Source organism: Cavia porcellus, unplaced genomic scaffold, assembly GCF_034190915.1.
Source record: "Cavia porcellus strain 051 isolate PalLab524CR breed Dunkin Hartley unplaced genomic scaffold, mCavPor4.1 scaffold_18, whole genome shotgun sequence".
Taxonomy (NCBI): Eukaryota; Metazoa; Chordata; class Mammalia; order Rodentia; family Caviidae; genus Cavia; species Cavia porcellus.
In genome coordinates this window covers 35,446,295-35,466,305 of record NW_026947501.1, presented here as the reverse complement: position 1 = coordinate 35,466,305, position 20,011 = coordinate 35,446,295, and the positions used below count along the sequence as shown (strand labels likewise).

The 20,011-nt window shown below is 32.9% G+C and overlaps 1 pseudogene; it reads right to left on the bottom strand.

The window, feature by feature from the left end:
- LOC100733034 (ATP synthase mitochondrial F1 complex assembly factor 1-like) overlaps positions 1-16,586 on the bottom strand; it is a 64,169-nt pseudogene extending 47,583 nt beyond the window's left edge.
- Positions 16,587-20,011: the final 3,425 nt, after the last annotated feature.

Genomic DNA, 20,011 nt, shown 5'->3' with positions numbered 1-20,011 from the left:
CCTGTAATCTCAGCACTTGAGGGGCTGAAGCAGGAGAATTGCTATGAGTTTAAAAGGAAAGAAGTAATGTTCACAAACCAAAGATGGTACAAGGAATGATAAAAATATGGTGAATGTTTTAATATAAAATTTATTTGAAATAGAGACATTGTTGTTTATATTCCTCAAAATAAACCCTTTCTGTTCAAACACACTTATTCTATTTTCTGGCCACTTTCTGAAGCAGTTCTGAAAGTCCTCTTTTGTGAATGTCTTTACAAGTTGTGATTAAAAAATATAGTGAATGCTGCTGTCCAGTGTTATTCAATGCATAATGTAAATGCATAATGTCAAATAATATTGTGATGTTTCCACATCTACCTTTTCATCAGATTGGACAACACGTGACTCCTGGCTCTTCCCTAAAGTAAAAGAGATGTAAAAGATAAAACTTTTGCATTGATACAGGGCATTGAGACATCTATGACAGTGCAACTAAAAATGCTTACAAAGAACGACTTTCAGAACTGCTTTAGAAACAGCAGGAGTGATGGGACTGGTAAACAGGAAGTGAATGGGGAGTATTATGAAGTGGATTCATGGAAATACATCCTTTATAGGAATGTTTTTATTTAAACAAAAACTTTACTGTTGGATCACATATTACAGCTTTTATAAGATAGGATGCCTGGCCAGAACTGGTGTCTATAGTAGATACATAAATTATCAAAGAAAGAACCAGGAGCACCAAATAATCCAGGCTTTCTCCTTTGCTATAGCCCAATCTTAGGCAAGGGCCAGATGTTGTCAAAATACAATGGGAAAAAAGAGAGAGAGAGAGAGAGAGAGAGAGAGAGAGAGAGAGAGAGAAGCTCTCAGTAAACACAGCAAGGTAGAGAAAGCCAATTGATACCACAGGACAGATAGAAAATAAACAACCATAATAGAAATATTTTCCTTTTTTGGATGGAATGTAGGGAGTGTTTGAAATTCCTGAAAAAAAATCTATGATGTGGATGACATTAGTACATACACATTTTACCATGATACTGAATGTGGCTTACAATTGGTTAAAATAGATTTTAGATTATAGTCAAGAATAAAAAAAAAAGAATATAAATGCCTTGACTCTTGCGATTCTCTTGACTCATGCATGTAGTTACACATTTAAATTGGAGTGCTTGCCTTATCAGATTATTCTGGATATTGACTTAAGACTTTAATATCTAGAACCTACAATTTTCCTTTACTGATCCTTCTTTTCTTGTCATTTACCAAGTTAGGTTTAGGATATTCCGTTTGAATTTTACAGTTCTGTTTACAGAGTTAGTTCTTCCTAATTTGCCAAGATCTGTGTGTGTCAGGTGTTGCTTTGCTCTTAGTTTGTCTGCTGCTCTATTTTTGTCAAGTATAGTATTTACTGCTTCCTGAATCTGATGTTCTCATTTACATCTGAAACCTTAGAATTACAGATTACTAAGTCAACCATCACAGGCCCACTCATCATTAGTCTCAAATTCTTCCAGAAATTTCTTTCCAGAAGACAATAAAAATTTAAATATAGCATCAGTGTGAAACTGCTTAACTGTATTTTAAAAAGAAAATGTTTAAACAGGAATAGGTTATCTATAACTTAAATTGTAATTTCTTCTTATTGATATAATATCCCAGTATTAACAACTTCAAGCTCATATTTTATTGTGATTCATGACTGTTTTCTTAGTAATACCATTCTCCTCTTCTCCTTGGCTTAAGTCTTGTTATGATTTGTTAAATATAGTCAGATTTCTGGAAAATTTAGTCTAAATATTTTTTTTAATCTTATTTAAGGAGAAAAAGAAAAAAAGCAGAGAAAGGGTACAAGTTATACAGATTTACAGAAAAAAAATGAACAGTAGGAAATCACTAGTTAATGGATTACATATTGTCATCTTAGAAATAATTGTTCAAGTTACAAAATTAAAGCTTATAAGTGGACATTCCAACAGTGAGACTGCAAACAGTTCTGTTCAATGATCCAACAAAACTCAGTAATATCATTATCTATCTTATACACTTAAATATACATGCAGTTATATCCTTTAGAGCACTTTCTTTTCCTCTCTTTTGTACAATGACAATTACACATTTTGGGTTTTGTTGCTCCCACAGTTCTTATTAGCTTAGTGGCATAAGAGTCTGCCTTGCAATTGAGTGGTCGTGAGTTCAATCCCCCCCCACACACACACACAAAATTGAGAACAATAAATACTTCAAGTAATTTAGATTGGAGAACCAAGATCATTTTAAATAATTAGGTAAATAATTACTTCTGTATTTTACTCTTTGTGGTAGTATTTCTACATGACTTTCCAAGGAGATTTAGGTAAAATGTTCCATTTACATGTGAAAAATAAAGCAAAAATCCATGAATAAATTGAGAAGTCAAAGTTACTTGGTCAAGAAGGGTTTATATACTTTGTGTTACTGCATCTTTGATGTAATTTTTAGGTCGGGGTAGATTTTTTTTCAAGCTCTTTTAGATTCCTCACAGATGAGTGATCTGTCTTCTCTGACAGGAAAGCTAATAAATGATGGGAAATGAAACACATCTGAACATCTAGTCCAAAAAAAGAGTTTTAGTTGATATATTTTCCCTTTTAATGTTTAAACAGTTTCTCTAGGCAAGCACTTCATATTTGTACAGAAAACTGCACTAGCATGGTGCTTAAGAGTCCTCATGTAGAAGTTTCCTACTTTCCTAAGTGTTCTGAGCTCTCAAATTAGTAACCTGTTTGCAGGGCCTCTCACACTGGTTTTTCATGCCCAATGCCTAGATTTTTCCAAATTTTGAACTACCTCTTCTCAATTTAATACCGTATTCCCTCTGAGATTTATTAACTACTCTAAAAATGGAAACTATCCCTGTTGTGATATAAATGCATGTTAATTTATTCACAATTATTTATGTCTCTTGAGGTATTTAAATTTTCATGAAGAACTCCTTGGAGGGGGACAGACATTAAAAATCATGTGTAATTGCATCTGTTTTCACGAAGATTATATTCAAACTGGAATAACTTGTAGAGTAAGTCATAATATATTTCAGCTAAACTATTTTATTTATGCTAGAAAATATTGAGAAATTTGAAAAAAATGGTGAGAGCAAAACTCACAAGGACAGGGAAGTAAAACTGTGAGGGACATTTTCTGTGTATGAAACAAAAGTATCACTGGCAGGAATACAAACAACAGATTCATCTGATAAACACAGAACTAACTCTCAGACTGGGAAACACATATTGTAGAAAATAGGAAATTAAGTTGATAGCTGCCAGTTAAAATATATCTTCCCTATTTTGAATGCCACAAAATTCTTCTCTGCTTTATCTGGAAATAGGTCATCATCTCAGGTTGTTTGTCAAGAGGACACTGTGGGAAAGATTGCAGCTACACTAAAGGTACAACAAACAGTGTGATGGATGTCATTAAAGAAAGTACCCATAACTAGAGCACACACATAGGATAGTGGGTATAAGAGTGAAAGAAATACAGAAAAATTTCCGTGTATGAGCCAATAAAATGTATTATTTCTTTACATGTAGAGTCTAAAAAATAGGTTTAAATTTAATTTTTAAATAAAAAACTGAGAAATTTGGAAAGCATAGGTTGCTGTCCACCCCTGTTATTTCTTTTTTGTTTGTTGGAATGGGGCAAAAGGAGCAACAACACATCCGTTAAGACAGTCGGGTACAGTGATTTACAAAATTTCTAGCACATTGCAGTTGTAAAACTATCATGTACAGACACTTATGAAAATGTGTGAAAGAAGGAAACAATTTATGATATTATATGGACAAACAGGGCTGAAGAAACATGGAATAGGAGGAAGTCAATCACATAAACTTAAGTAGAAATATTATCTAAGTTAAATAATCTGCAAGTTCAGAGGAGGTCTTTGGCATAGCAGACCCGGTAGATATGTCTGGTTATATGGAAGTTCTGTTGTCACTCAAAAGATGTGTAGAAAATAGTTTTATAACCATATTTTCACTTCAAGTAAAGCTAAACGTATTACTTTCTCTGATAAAGTGATTACAATAAATGTTTCCAATCTCTCTCTTTTTTTCAATTTTATTTTAAAAAGCAAAACAGAAGAAAATGATTAAAATGATACAGAATTTTAAAAAAGGAAAAAAGTAGGGAATTAACACTAGACCATATATTGCACATTCAAATAAGCTGCTTATGACTGAATGACTGTTCCTTGCTGCTTGTGTTTTTCTTTACTGTATTGTACGTATTAACTTTAACAGGATAAAAATTATTTTCAAATACTAAAAAAAATGTTCTGAATGTAACATTAAAAAAAAACTGGAAAATGTATTGGACAATCTCAATAAATGGAAAGCCCGACCACTCCTCAAATATATCAAAAACAAGAAAATGGTTATAAACTGTCAAAATCAAGAAAAGCCTAAAGAGACATAACTAAATATAATGCCATATACTGAATCATAAAAAAAAAGAAACTTAATTTTTAGAAGAAAAAATAAGCATTAGATAACAATTAGGAAATGTAAATGAAACATAAAAATTAATAGTACAATATTATTTAATTGTGCCAAGTGTATCACAGAATTGAAAGTTTCATTACTTTCCTTACTTTCTACAACTCTAAAAACCTTCTGTCATAGTATTTTGACAAAGTATTTGCTGAGCCATATAAATTTACATATGTATACATACATTAGATTTATGATTATACAACTAATGTCTCTTAGTTCATCAAAAAGAGCAGTTTGTGCTGTCACTATTTGATTGCTTTTGTATCTAGATTTTATAACCTGAACAACTAGTTCTGAGATAACAACGTGCAATATATTGACTAGTGTTAATTCCCTACTTTTGTGTGTGTGTGACTCAGTTTGGACAGTATGTTTTCTGTTTTCCACGTCATAAGCATCACACAGACCACATCATAAATATTCCACAATTCAAAATCTCAAAGCTGCAAGAATATTTTTGATAACCAAGATGTACCACACCAAATCAATCTATTTGAAAAAAACTTGTACTCTTGCAGTTTGGGGGAACAAAAATTTCACTGAAGGCAAAAGAGACAAGAGGCCTCTGGATAGACCTCTTGGCAAAGTTACAATTACAGTACTGCATTTCTTTAACGTTCAGTTCAAAATGAGACATAAAGCAACAGAGCGTACCAAGCCATGTATATGAGAGATCTCCACTGTTAAGATACTTGTAAGAAGGTGTTTTAGCACTGAATTATTATTAACCTATCCCTATAGTATAACTAGAAGATGGAAACATGTTGATTCCTCTTAACAAAATGTAAATCCAAACACTCTATACATATCTCTCCTAAGTTTATTTCTGTCCCTCTGCTGCGAACTACTGATCAATAAACAAGACCTGTTACACACTGCCTAAAGGTGTGGTAATGATTTCAATTCCAAGATGCATCTTTTCCATTAATTTTAACAAAAAAAAAATACTTAAATGAGGAGAAAAACCATGGAACAAAATTGTTACTTTATCTCATCATAAAAAAGATATATCAATATGGTCTCATTATTGATGTTATGCTTTGTTGCCTTTTATGGTAATGTTTTCAGATTCCTTCATTATATTTTATTTTCTTACTCTAACTTTTTAAATATTTGCTAGTAACTCAGCAATTACAGTTCAGAATTATTATTTCCCAAGATTGGTACAATTACAGCAATTATTAAGGAAAAATTTATTTTGGGAGAAGAATTTTAAAATTTGAATGTATTTGGTGTTATTTTTTTGATTTTGGTGTTATTTTTTGATTTTAAAAATCTGAAATTTTAAGACTGTTTTTATCTGGCTATATAAATTAAAATATCTGATGCTCCTTTTGGTCCAAGACATCGAACACTACATAGAAATGAATCACACTGATTGCATTACACAATAAAAACATAAAACTTAACTAGGAAATTAATAAGAAAATGCAGCTTGGTTTTCATGTTATAAGTACATAAAAATGAATGAAATTAAATTAACAAATTACCTTAGAAAGCATGAAAAAGCACAAAGATAAACATAAGAAAAAAATGAAAGCATGAAAAGAGCTGAAACAAGGAATTAACAAAATGAAAACAATGGAACTATAAACATATGTATATATTTCAAGCTTGAGTGAAAAAGTCAATCTTCAAAACCACGCACATTACTAAAGGGACAAAACGTATATAACAACCCAGAAGATACACATATCCACGGAATACCGAATACCTGCACTTGTAAACTGTAAAATTTTAAATCCCATTTTAATTTTGTAGTTATGAGATATAAAATTCCTCACAGATGCACATAATCTTTTGTTCACTCTATTTTTAAATGCAAGTAACCTACTTACAGTTCAGATCGTGAGAGAGGAAATCTATCTTTAGTTCTAGAAACACTATTAAAACTTTAGCACATTCATCTCTTTTCGGAAACCTATGTTTACGAACTTAAAAAATGTTTGATGGCCAGATAAGATGATATTAGAGCCCAAGGGTTTGATTACAGTTTGTGCAAATGTGTGAGGCATTATTTAAAATACATACACGCACATGCATTTAGACATGGCTATGGTATTATAAATACAATTTTGTAGCCAATACTTTAAAAATCCATCATTATTTTGAGCTTTCATATCATGTAATTTGCCTCTTTTATAGGCCTACTTATGTTTTATTAATATGTTCTCATAAGGAAAGAGTGAAAAAAACAGAATAAATTGATTTAAAAGTATCAATTTAGTAAAGTATTGATGCCCCCAAATAGACTATTATATAAAGAATTGAATATATATTTTTCTTTTCATTTCCTTTCTCCTCATCCCTCTTAGTTCTCATTACACTTGAAAATTTTCTTCCTCTTTAACAATCTATTTTATATTTTGGTCCTTATTTACACATTCAGTTTCTCATAGTGAAACCATGTGATATTTGGACATGTATGTCTGATTTATTTCTCTTTCTATTATAATCTCAATCTGCACCCATTAACCTAGAAATGTCTCAAGTTTATCTTTCTTTGTGGCTGGATAACAACCCATTGTCTAAAACACACACACAGACACACACCTTTTTTATTGATTCATTGGTTGATGGGCATTTGGATTGTTTTCAAGGTTTAACTGTTATAAACCGTGCCAATAAAATATGGTTGTGCATATGCTTCTATGATATGGTGCTTTTAATTCTACTGGGAAGATACCAAAAAGGAGACTAGCTCAAAAGGAACCCTAGGTTTAGGTTTTTGAGAAATTATCACATTAATTTCCATAGAGACTGCACCATCTACACTCACACCACCAGTGGAAAAGTGTTCTTTTTTCCCAACACATCCCCACCAGCGTTTGTTATTGGTTGATTTCTTGATAATAACCATTGATTTTTGAGTGAGATGGAATCTCAGTGTTGTTTTAATGTGGATCCCGTGGATGACCAGTGATGTTGAACATTTATCATGTATTTATTTGCCACTTGTAATTCTTCATCTGAGAAGTTTCCATCCAATTCAGATCACCATTTTAAATTGTGTCTATAAATTTGAGAGGTCTGATTTTTCTAGTTCTTTATGTGTAATAGATATTAATCCTTTTTGGAATAGCTCACAATGTTTTTCCCATTCTACAGTTTGTCTCTTCACTCTGTTGCTGATTTATTTTGTTGGGCAAAAGCTTTTCAATAAGATGAGATCCCAGTTGTTGACTGTTTCATATTTCATGGGTGATTAGGTTTTGTTCATAGTGTCTTTGCATATGGAAACATTTTCAAAAGTCCTAACCTATTCTATCTTTCAGAAAATTTAGTGTTTTTGTTTACTATTTAAACTTTTGATCCGTTTCAATTTTAGTTTAGTGCATGGTGAAAGATATACGTCGAGTTTCTGTTATGGTTTGAAAACTGGTGGTCAACTTAACGCCAGCTGGATTACATCAACATGCATTGAGAGAAGATGCTCCACCTGAGGAGAGTTGCCAGGATAAATAGGTGGAGAAGAAGAGAGGTGTGGAGAGGGATTGAGGTGTTATGGAGGCATTGTTGGTTCTCCTATGAGTTGCTGTCTGAGCTGTTGGTTCTCCTGGAGAAGCTTTGGTCCTCACATCGAGCATTGCTTCCTGGCTCCGGAGGGCTTCCTGGTTTCCAGGGTGAACTCATCATGCTGCTTCTTGGCACGTACTCGACTGTGCTTGTTGTCCGAGGAGCTCGGGGTCTCCGTGTCGCTGTGGACAGCTGTAGTTCCTTTCAGGACAGCCCCTCTCTTTGTTGTGAGTGTGACTTCTCGGCTCCAGTGTAGAACCCTTATCCCACTAGCACAGCTCCTTCATCCTGCTGGCATAGACTTTCTGGCTTCCACCGCTGACCCTTGAGTCTTCCTGGCATGAATCCATAAAAGAGACTGGCGTGAGTCCTTCTTGTGGGCTCTGGATTTCCAGTTGGACTCATGGAGGCGTTGTCCTCAGCTCTGGGTTTTTATCTGGACTCATGTGGGACATTGCCATGGGGTTTAGACTCTTGACTAATTAATCTATGTCATTGGTGTTGTGGATAGATTTCCTGCATTCTACTGTGTTAACTTCCAGTGACCATTATAAAAATATTATAGACTCCATGTCCTGATCTGAATTGTTCTCTGTGTACAATCCCTGACTACAACAGTTTCTAACCTTCGGGTGATGGAAAGCCATTTAATCCAGCACTAGTTATTAAAGAGGATATCTTTCTTGCGGTGAAGGTATTGGTCATCTTTGTGAAAGGTAAAGTAGCTGAATGTTTTTGGAGTTGTTTCTAAATCTTTCTATCTGTTCCACTTATCCTTAGGGTTGTTTGTTGACCTGCTGTTGTTTTCTTTTTTAGTGCCATGTTGTTTTAATCATGGAAGCTTTATAGTTCAATTTTAAGTCAAGTATTCTGATGCCCTCTGTCTTACATTTGTTAGCCAGAATTTCTACTGTAGATCTCTTCTGGTTTTAACTGAATTGTTTTCTCTAATTCTGTGATTATACATTAGTATTTTGATTGAGATTGCACTTAATATGAATAACAATTTTGTATGTATGGTTATTTTCACTATATTGGTTCTTCCTACCCAAGAATAAAGGATATCTTTCCCCTTCCTAATATCCTTTTGTATCTCTTTTATCAGAGTGTTACAGTTTTCAATGTGAAGATCTTCTATTTTATTAGATTGATTCAAATGTATTTTTTCCATATTATTTGGAAAGGTGTAGTTTCTCTAATTTATCTATCTGTGAGTTTATATACAGTAATGCTGCTGATTTTCAGCTTTCTATCCTGCTGTTCTACTGAATTTGGTTATTAAATCCAGAAATCTTTTGATGGAGTTTTTGAAATCTTCATAGAGAATATCATATCATTTTCAAATAATGATAATTTAATGTCTTTCTTTCCTATTTTTATTCCTTTTATTTCTTTTTCTTGTCTAATTGCTCTTGCTAATGTTTCCATAACTATTGAATATGAGTGGCAATAGCGGGCATTCTTGTTTTGTTTTAGATTTTAGAGTGAAACCTCAGATTTTACCACTTAGTATAATGTTGGAGGTTTATTTGTTATAGATAGCTTTGATCAGATTATGTACAGATATCTAATGGATGATTGGATAAACTTTGGTATATTGTAAAGGCTTCAGAAGTTCCATATATAAATACGTAGAGCGTGTTTTGATTTATATTAAAGCTTGAAGTAAAATATTCTATGATATACAAAAAGCTGTAATCTATTAGAAGCTAGTTTGTCAAGTCAACATTTCAAGATAAAATAATCTTAATACTCACAAAATGACAAGGTGAATGCAACACTAATCCAAGGCAAATTAATGTAAGGTGTAAATTGATTTTTTAATTAAAGCTTTAGCATATAAACTTTCATCATAATTAAGCATAATGCTTCATGAATAAATCACATTGGTGTCAGGTATCCATGATTAACAGGTAAACTGAAATATTCTCTAGTAAGTTGAATAAATAATTCTTATTTTATCACTCAACATAAAAAACCTTGCACAAGATAAAAGTTAGTTTATAAATTTTAAAACAAACCATGTGTGCATACAAATGCATGTGAGAGTACAAAACAAGCTGATGTCCCCATATTTAACACCAATGTAATTTTAAATATGAAATGATCTAAGAAAAAGTACTTTCAATATGTACTTTGAAAGTAGTGACTATTTGTAACATGTAATTACTTGCTTAAATGAATTATGACTATACAAATGATAGAAACATAGCAATAAGTTATTACAATACAATTCAGAGTAGAAATGAAAAAGACCACTATACTCTTGTGTATTCATGTATTTTTCCATATTGAGGAAATATAAAAATTTTAAGAAAATGAAATACAGTATTTCTCCAAGAATTTAAAACTACTTAAATCAACAGCAGCATATTATGGTAAAGTGGAAATATTCCAGTATAATAATGATGCAAATATAGACTGATAAGAATTTATGAGAAGTAATTACATCATAACTATTAAATTATAATTTTACTCAATAAGTCATGGTGTTAATAATGCAAAATTTAAATATAAATATTTATTTACATGTTTGTTATATCACTGATTTTATAGTTAAATATTGGAAATGTCAAATCATACTATATGAAAATGCTCAGATATATTTCAAGGTTTAGTATGAAACCATCAAATTTAATGAAGTATTATGATTTTTATACACATTACATTTAAAATGTAATTTCCCAAAGTGAACATTTAATTTCAGAATTTCATTACTGATACCTACTAAAATTTTCAGAATCTCCAAGGTCACCTTCAATATGAATAATTCACTAAAATCTCCAAAAGAAATCATTAGAAGCTGCTATACTCCTTGTTGTGATTTATTACAGCTAAAGTAGACAGATTAAAATTGTTCAAGGGAAGAGATGCATGAGGCAGAATCCAGAAAATTCTTTATGTATGAATTTTCTTGTGTTAGTTACATGAAGACGCTACTCTTCCTCGGAGTGCTGCCTATAAAAACAATGAATACTATGAATCAAAAAACTCACTTGTATTCCCACCCAAGATGAAAATGACTCGTGTCCACAGAGAGCCATTAGTTAAGAGCTCTGTAGAGTATCTCTGACTGCTGATCAACAACTACTACCCCTTTTGGCCTGAAGAAACTAGATTGGTCGTCATCCATTTCTCCCTCACAACAGTTCAGGATACTTCTAAAGAGGGGAAAATGTTACAGGCAGCTGAGCTACTTAGAAATATTATAGGCATTCAGACAGGTCTAGGACTTTGAAGAAGCTGAACAGAGAACCAGATGTCTGGTGGTCTTGGAGGAGGCACATACCTCTTGCTGTAGGTGAGATCTCAAAGCAGAAGGCGAAACAAATGCAGCCACATCCTTAAGTATAATCCTCAGGGTCCTTTGAGAAGTCAGGAGTCACCATCCCAACCCACTACAGGAAGAGTCACTGATCCATAAAGAATGTCCATTTACTATCTGGCTCATTTCCCCATTTGTTCTTGATTTGGTCAATTTTATCTGAACAATTAAACTTATTAGTTGACCACAGCTCTATCCCATCTCATGACCATCTGCCTTGAGATTTCCCAGTTTTTCTCATTTTAGACCCACTTCACCTCATGATTTTACTCTATAAAAATTCCAAGAAAATAAAGAATCTTTTGCAACCCCTTTGGGTCTTTGGGGACCCTTTCTGTGTCTCTCTCACACAGAAACTTTTTTTCTCTCAGTAAATATTTCTGCTATTAAAAAATTGAAAACAAAAGACTCACTTGAATCTTGAAGCTGCCTAAAGATTTTATGAATGTTTGGTAACATAAATATTTCTAGAGAGCAAAGTGGCCCACCACAGTCTGCAGTCCTCCTCAGGATGCATAGCTTTGGAGGTCAAGGTGATCCTTGTGGCACAGAGCCCTTAAGTTAAATGTTGTCTTTAGGCTCTATGATCTGATGCAAAATAGTAAAGTGAACAAAGACACAGTCATTGGGCAGCTAATTTCAAACATATAGAGGTTATTGCACAGGAGTTTGGAACAATAGCCAGATCTCACTTTGACCGAGATTAAAGTATACACACATGTATACAAAGATGTTTGTATTTGTATCTGTGTCTGTGTGTATATGCAGACGTGCATGTGTAAGCAGATGATTTATATTTAGCTTTGTGATTCTAAAATAATTGGAGATGATACACAAAAATTGATACTAATTTATGAAGAAATGAAAGAGATTTTGATGGTAGAGAATATTTACTCCTTTATTATTTCAGTGTTCTTCTGTTTACAAGAATGCACTCATTATTATTATTTTTTTTTTTTTATCGGTACCGGGGATCGAACTCATGACCTCCTGCTTGCAACGCAGTTGCTTATGCCGCTGAGCTAAATCCCCAGCCCCAAGAATGCACTCATTAAGTATATTTTAATTATATATTTAAAGAAAATATCAATAGTATGAAAAGTTTCTTGTTATGACAAGCCAAGACTGAAAAACCAGGCCAAGATTATTAATCTTCACAGTTTTCAAAACGTTATGAAAAATACAATGAATGTTATATCAATTATTTGATTCAAATCTGTTTTTCAGTAAATGAAGGAATAAGGAAAGCTATAATTCTGACTCTAAAATCATTATAAGTACCAAGGTTTAGCAGTCTACCAGAAAATAGAGTAAAAAGAAATGAAAGTATGGAAACAATGATATAAGAATTTGTCAATGTCCATTATAAAAAAAAAGAAGACACTTTTCTGAGGTTAGGTTTTCTACCAGTAGTGAGTTTAAAATTTAATATGACTGTAAGAATTGATATGTAATAAAATAGAGAATAATGGAAACAAAATTATTTATCAAAAATTAAATAATTCTAGGTTGTAGATAATGGCCAAGTATATAAAAATAATCTAATAAACTAGCTTTAATTATTTTCAATCATTTAATTACTTTCTTCTGAATTTCATTTAGAAATGTTCCCGGCAGAATTAGTGTTAATTAACTATAGAACATTGTGTGGTTAAGAAGTCTCATTTTTACATAATTTATAATAATAAAAATAATAAAAATAAAATAATAAATGAAAATTTTATCTTTAATATTCTCAAAAATTTTCATCTTGCCATCAAAACATACTTTTTATAATAATAAGAAAAAAATAGGTTTCAATTTATTTCATTTAGCTAAGTTTGGAGAAAGTAATCTGTAAGAGAATTGCTAATATAGTCTTGGCAATTACTTCTACCAAGAATTCAGAAAGATTTGGGAAAAATATTAAAATTGTGTGAGTGTGCAGAGCATGGAAGAAGTCAAATATTAAAAAGTATTTGCTCATTATTTAGAACAAAAATAATTTTATAATGTAATTGAATTATTTCTTTATTTTCTTTTTATCATTAATAATTAATATATTTCTAATTATAATTCTGGTAAAATAAATATCAAAATGTAAAAGAGCAATCTTTACGGAATCAAATCTTTTTTTCAATAAAGAACAGTAATTTTGTTATATAATTCTGAACATTTTTCAAAAAATTTAATTATCTCCTAATTATCATTTACTTATTTATTCAGCCATAGAGCAATTATTTTAAGACATAATTTCAAAAGAAATAAGAAATATTATTTGTGAAGTTAACTTCTATTATATTTTCCCGTAAAATTTTTTATCTTATTTTCTTAGAAAATATAACTGAACAAAATTTCTAATCATTGCATAATGAAAATTTAAAATAAATATACATTTATTTGACTTTCTTTCTGCTGGAAAGCTTTTTCAGATGTCAAAATATCTCAAAAGTTTTTCTTCCAATCCATCCCAAATTTTCTAAGGATAGGTGCTATTCAACACTTCAATGAGTTTGAGAAAAACTCTGGTTTGTTCCCTAGGCTAACTGTTCTCTACACTTGGACTTAGTACAATTTCTCCCTGTTCAGAGGAAAGCAATAGGACACACGGCAAATCTCTTTGGTGAGAATATAAAGACTGCAAATAAAAACTATGCAATAAAACTATTAAGAAGTTCTGTTAGACTAGATGAAATTTAAATGAGATGAAGGATCAAATTAAATTTATGTGGATGTTCAAAGCTTTGACTTGTCAGAACCACAATGGGAAAGAATCATCTAATTTTGCATAAAAATGTGAGATGTAGTGAATATATAAAAGTAATAAAACTTCCTTTGCTTTGTATATTTACTACTATAACAACAGTGGGAGAAAGAAACACACACACAGAGAGAGAGTGAGAGAGAGAGAGAGAGAGAGAGAGAGAGAGAGAGAGAGACAACCTATAGAACATGGGTTGGATATAGTTCTATAAATTTATTGTATTATTCATGTTAAATCATAAATTTATTATATTATTCATGTTAATTTATTTATATTGCTTTAACAAAATACAATAAACAGAGAGGTTTAATCAACTAAATTTTATTTCTCACAGTTCTAGAAACTGGAAAGTTCTAAATCAAGTTTGCTACACATTCAGGATCTAGTGACATCTGCATCCTCAAAGGTTGTGACTTTCTGCACTACCATGCTAACAGGATTTGGGAATGAAAGTAGAACCACTTTTATAATAGCACGTCACCATGAAGAATATGATCACAGCACACTACAAATGTACCAATGAAAATTCACGAAGTCTGTATCCTCATGATCTAGTCATCTCAGAAAGGTCTCACCTCTTCATTAACTTGGAGACTTCAACATAGTAATGGGAAGCACAAATATTTAATCTATAGCATTTTTGTTAAAAAACATATAAAACATGCAAAAGAATATATAAATTATATCATTGTGCATCTGGCTGATCATAGTACAGAAATGAATAGATAAAATGATCTAATTTATAAAATTAATTGCAAAAGCCATTTTATTTTTGTAACTGGAAAGGACCTAGGTCTAAATCTCTACCAATCAAACAATAAAACACCACTGTAAATGTACTACAATGGCTAAATTAACTTTTTATAAAGCAGTGCCAAATAAAATGTTAATGAAGATGTAAAGGAAAATATATTCTCAACACTTGCAAATGAAGGTACAAAATATTCCAATCACTTTGAAGATTGGGAACTTTTAATCAGACTAACAACAATCTTTCACGCGATCCTGCAATCACATTGTGGGTACTTATCCAAGTGACTTGACAGTTATGTCCACATAAACTTTGCATATGAATATTTATAGCACTTTTAATTGTAATTGCTAAAAATAAAAACTAGAGACAGCCAAGATATACTTCTGTAGGCAAGAAAGATAAACTGGTACACTTGAACAATGAAATTCATTCAGCAATAAAAAGAAATGAACCATTAAGCCATAAAAATGCATTGATGAAATTTAAATGCATATTGCTGAGTGAAAAAACACAATCTAATATGGTTATATTTCATATGATTTCAATTATATGATTTTTGTGGGAAAGAAAATATCTACAGGCAAATTATATGTGGTTCAGGTGGATGACTTTTGATGGAAATTTTCATCATTCTTATTTACCCACTGAATTGTTTTCTAAACTTCACTCTGGATTTCTCATAAAATTAAGCAAGAGCAATAAAAATGTTTATTTTTCAATAACTGACAAAGAGTGAACATATGGAACTCTTATTGCATGGCTATTATTGCTATCCATTCATAGTACAAGTAATATTTCAGTAATAAGCTTCCAGATAAAGGCAAGGGAAAAGCTTACTAAGCTTGTTTTCTGTCATTTTAGCTGATTTTCAATGTTTATGTATGCTAATAAATTACAAATATGTGTACCAGCGCAACACTATTTGAAAGAAAGTGTTGTCAAAAATACTCATGCTTTAATCTAGGGAGGGTTAATACTCAAGCAGATCTCAGAGGTACAGAATAAAAGGATCTGCAGAACTTTCAAGTTCTGGCAAATAAGTGAATTTAAGTACATGGCAAATAGCTATGATGTTAAATAAAATAATATTTTCAAATAAAATACACTGTGCTGGAAAATAATGGTAAGTAGAGTAAACTTTGAAATACAAAGTTATTTCATAATAAATATAGATAGAATCAAGATTAGGGAAACGTGAATAAAGCATGCCTAAATACCTCAGTAGGAAGATGACAGTTGGGAAGATGAGCAATTTCCTACTAAAACACAGCTGTGGCTATTTAGGAGTCTAAGACACTTTTTTTTATTGCTTCTGTTGTTATTCTACCTATTATGAAATAAATTAGAGAAACTCAATAATTGCAGTTATTAAACAATTAATTATTTACATTTTATGAGAAATATTCCATTACATAGAGTGAAGTAAACTTTTAATTTCACATTATTTTCATAAAACTTTGGAATGCAAGCACTTACTTAATTTCACATTTAGCCTTCTGTAGGTGGCATTGTATGAAAAAGGAGCTCCTCCCTACACGTCACACCTTAAAGGTTCAAGTCTTGAGGTGCCTTCCCAGTTGTCACATACCTGCTGCCTCCATACAGAATGTGTATCTCTGCCCCAACTGCATAGTCCTCAAATTCCAGGGCTTCAACTACTTTCACAAAGGAATAACCTCCACAACCCCTCCAGTGCAAGAGGATCTGCACATGCACTCTCATTTATCCGAGGACTTTGCCCCATAGACAAGATCCTAGAGTCTGAGCCTTGGTAATGTTTCTGCTCTCCTTAACAGAATGCACACAAAGGACATGTGGCAGGACAAATGTCCTGGACATGTCAGTAAGAACCAGGAGGGCTCTGAACTATGGTGCCTTCATTGAGAAGAAACCATTTCTCAGTAGAGACTCTGAGTAGGCAGCTCCTCCCTTGCTTGCTTTCCCTCTATCAGGTGGTCTATAAGAAGATTTGGGGACAGAGGATGGACCACATGAGTCTTGTCTGGTGTCCAGCTGCTCTCATACACTGCACACACCTGTGGACACTCTTGTGTTGGCTTTTCCTCAGCAGAGCCTGACTGATTCCAGATGGAGCTCAGAACACGGGAAACCTCATTGTAACACTGACAGTAAAAGCCATGCACATGAGACTTTATCTTAAAATGTGTATTCTATTGACAGCTGAATGACAGACCATGTGTGTTACATACTGACCAAAAAGAAAAACCGTCTATATTTTGTCCAGGTCCTGAGACTTTATGGGAGGCTGAGTCTAAGAATAGCAGATTAATGTGCTAGAAGAAATTTTAAAGCAACCCAGCATTCAGGCTGTGGGATAAATACTGTTGGCTGCTTTTGGCTCAATGTAGCATGGAAACTAGGAATAAAAACAAACAAGTACTTGAAAAATGCAAATTTTGACCCAAAATAAAAGCATGTATAAAGTTGAAGCTAAAGGAGAAATGGGTGTGGAGGTGACTAGCACACAAATAAGCAGGGCAGGATAATATACACCTAAAATCTTAGCACTTTGAATGGTTGTAACAAGAAGAATCTAAATTGGAACTCAGGCTGGGCAATTCAAGGGCTTAGCAAGAACTTGTTTTAAAATTTAAGAAGAGTGAGAAAGTAGCTTATTTTAAAGGACCAAAGTTTAATTCCCAATATTGCTGTAAATAAATAAATAAACAAAAAGACAAATAAAAGTCAAAACCATGTGCTTTGAACACAGAGAAGATGAAAGGTGCCTCATGGTGTCTCAAGAATGAGCAAGCTTCCAATCACCACCTCAACTCCATAAAAACGTGTCCTGTTCTTTTCAACTCTTCCTTCCTATTGGAATGGGAATATTTACAATCTACTATCATATATTGGTGATATCCAACTTGCTCATTGAATTTTACATAGATTTTCAGCTATAAGTTTTCCTTGAATATCAGGAGACTTGAACTTCTGAGCAAATTGGAACTGTTAAACTTTGGGAAAGTAATTAATGTTTTTGAAGTTGGTATACTTTCATCAGGTGAGGAAGAATTATTGTGTTGTTATTGTCTGTATTTATAGATGAAGAATGGTTTAAGGAGATGTGTTTGAATGGCAGTTTGATAAGAAATTCAATGGGAACATTAAATTAAATTTTTAATTTGAGTGAATTATAGAATCTTGGAGTAGAATCTTGAGTAGAATGTTGAGTAAAATTACAGAATCTTGGAGATCCAAGTGGATCCTGGTAGTGCTAGAGTTATCATTGATTTAGTCCTCCAATATACACAGAAAAATGCGTGGTTGCAAGATATGGTAGACATTACTGTTACTTGGGGCAGGGTACATATCGTGTCTCTCTCTGAGGGGATCCTACTGTCCCACAAAACCAGGAGAAAAGGGTGGTATCTATTTTGCTCTTTACATTCCTGGGACATGGGAACTAGGTTCAGACAAAGCCATTATTTGGTCAAAAAACTGACAAAACCCCTAACTACTCTTCAAAAGAGATGTTTATGCATTTCAAAGACATGACAAGAGGCTTGTAAATGTTGAGTTTCCTAAGATAAATTTTCTAAGGAAATAAAATTGGAGAGAAATTTGTGCATTATTTTTATGCAGAGGATTAAAGTTCTCTTTTTTTAATTTTCATTTATTTTACATGCCTCAAACTTTAGGAAGCCATGAAAGAAATCATAAAGCAAACCATAGACACAATATATTTATAATAAAAGCCTAGGATGAAGTATGAAATTAAAAACTTTCATACTATACAACTGTATAAAAAGAATACACATATTGCACAAATATGCAATTTATAAATATGAATTATTTAAGAAAAATATGAAAAAATATTCAAAAGAAAAAAGCCCGGGAGCTGGAAAAATGGCAGATCAATAAGCAGCAAAGTAAAAAGTCTCTCTGAAACAACCCAGGTGCTGGAATAGTGCACTCAGGAGAAGACCAGATGGAAGGAGATGGATCCTCTTTACACAGGAAGAAACTAAAGTGAAAAAAAAATGAAAGAAAAGAAAAACTTGGGCAGAAGGTGGTAGCCAATTGCACTCTCACCAGACCCGGTCCGACTGCATTCAAAACACCATTAGAATCCGAAGATGTATGGTCACAGTGAAGTTGGGAATTGACAAGCCAAAGAGCCTCGGTGGGAGGATGCAGTCATGGAAGAGAGCAGTGGAACAGAGAACTGCTCAGTCTTGCAGTGAGTGTGGAGGTCTCAGTTCTCTTGCAGGAGTGGGCAATTGGCCTGTTTCCATTTTGGAGTCAGGCAGGAAAAGCCTGGAACCAGAACTGCAGCCAATTTCATTCAGCCACTCCTAACACAGAGCACATTGGTGAGAATTGCTTGAATTGAGGCCTGTCCATATGTGCAATCCAATATTTAAGGCTGAGGTTTCCCCAAAGCTATCCCTAACCGGCCTCAACCACACAGCATACTGCTAAGGTGGTAAAGACTCCTAGTAATTGACCAGCTCAAAAGGGAAGGGTTAGCCTGCTCTACCCCCTCTTATACTCCAGTGTCACCAGAAGATTGGTGAAAGCAACAATTCCTAGCCACTATGATTCAGAGTAATTATAACCAGTAGAGGAAGTGTCAGGAACCTCACTACCCACTTGTCTGGAAAAAAACAGAGGCAGACAAGAGGAAGAAACAAAAGGCATTCTCCAACCTCCAACCCAAGGAGTACTGGTCAGGAGATGTAAACCCAAAAGAGATCTGGAGTTGCACACCTGCATTTTCTGAAGTAATAGCATCTGACATAAAGAAACAGCTTCACGAAATTATAAAAGAACTTAAAGCAGAAATATTAATACAAGTAAAGGAAGATGTAAGAAAAATAATAAAATAAATGCTAAGGACCTCTCAAGAAGATGCAGATGGAAGAACAGACGACAAAGGAGGGAAACCTTTGAATGAAGAACATCCAAAATTTTAGAACACATGAAACAGATTCAAAGAGATTATCAGGAAATAAAAAACTCCATTGAAAGCTGGTAAAACTGCTTGAAATAAACTAAAGATAGACTGTCAAGCCTTGAAGACAGATTTGCAACTTGCAATTACAAAAGGAAAGATCTCTTAAAAATAACAAGGAACCAGAAGTAACAATACAAAGGCTAGAAGATGACAAGAGGATCTATAACTT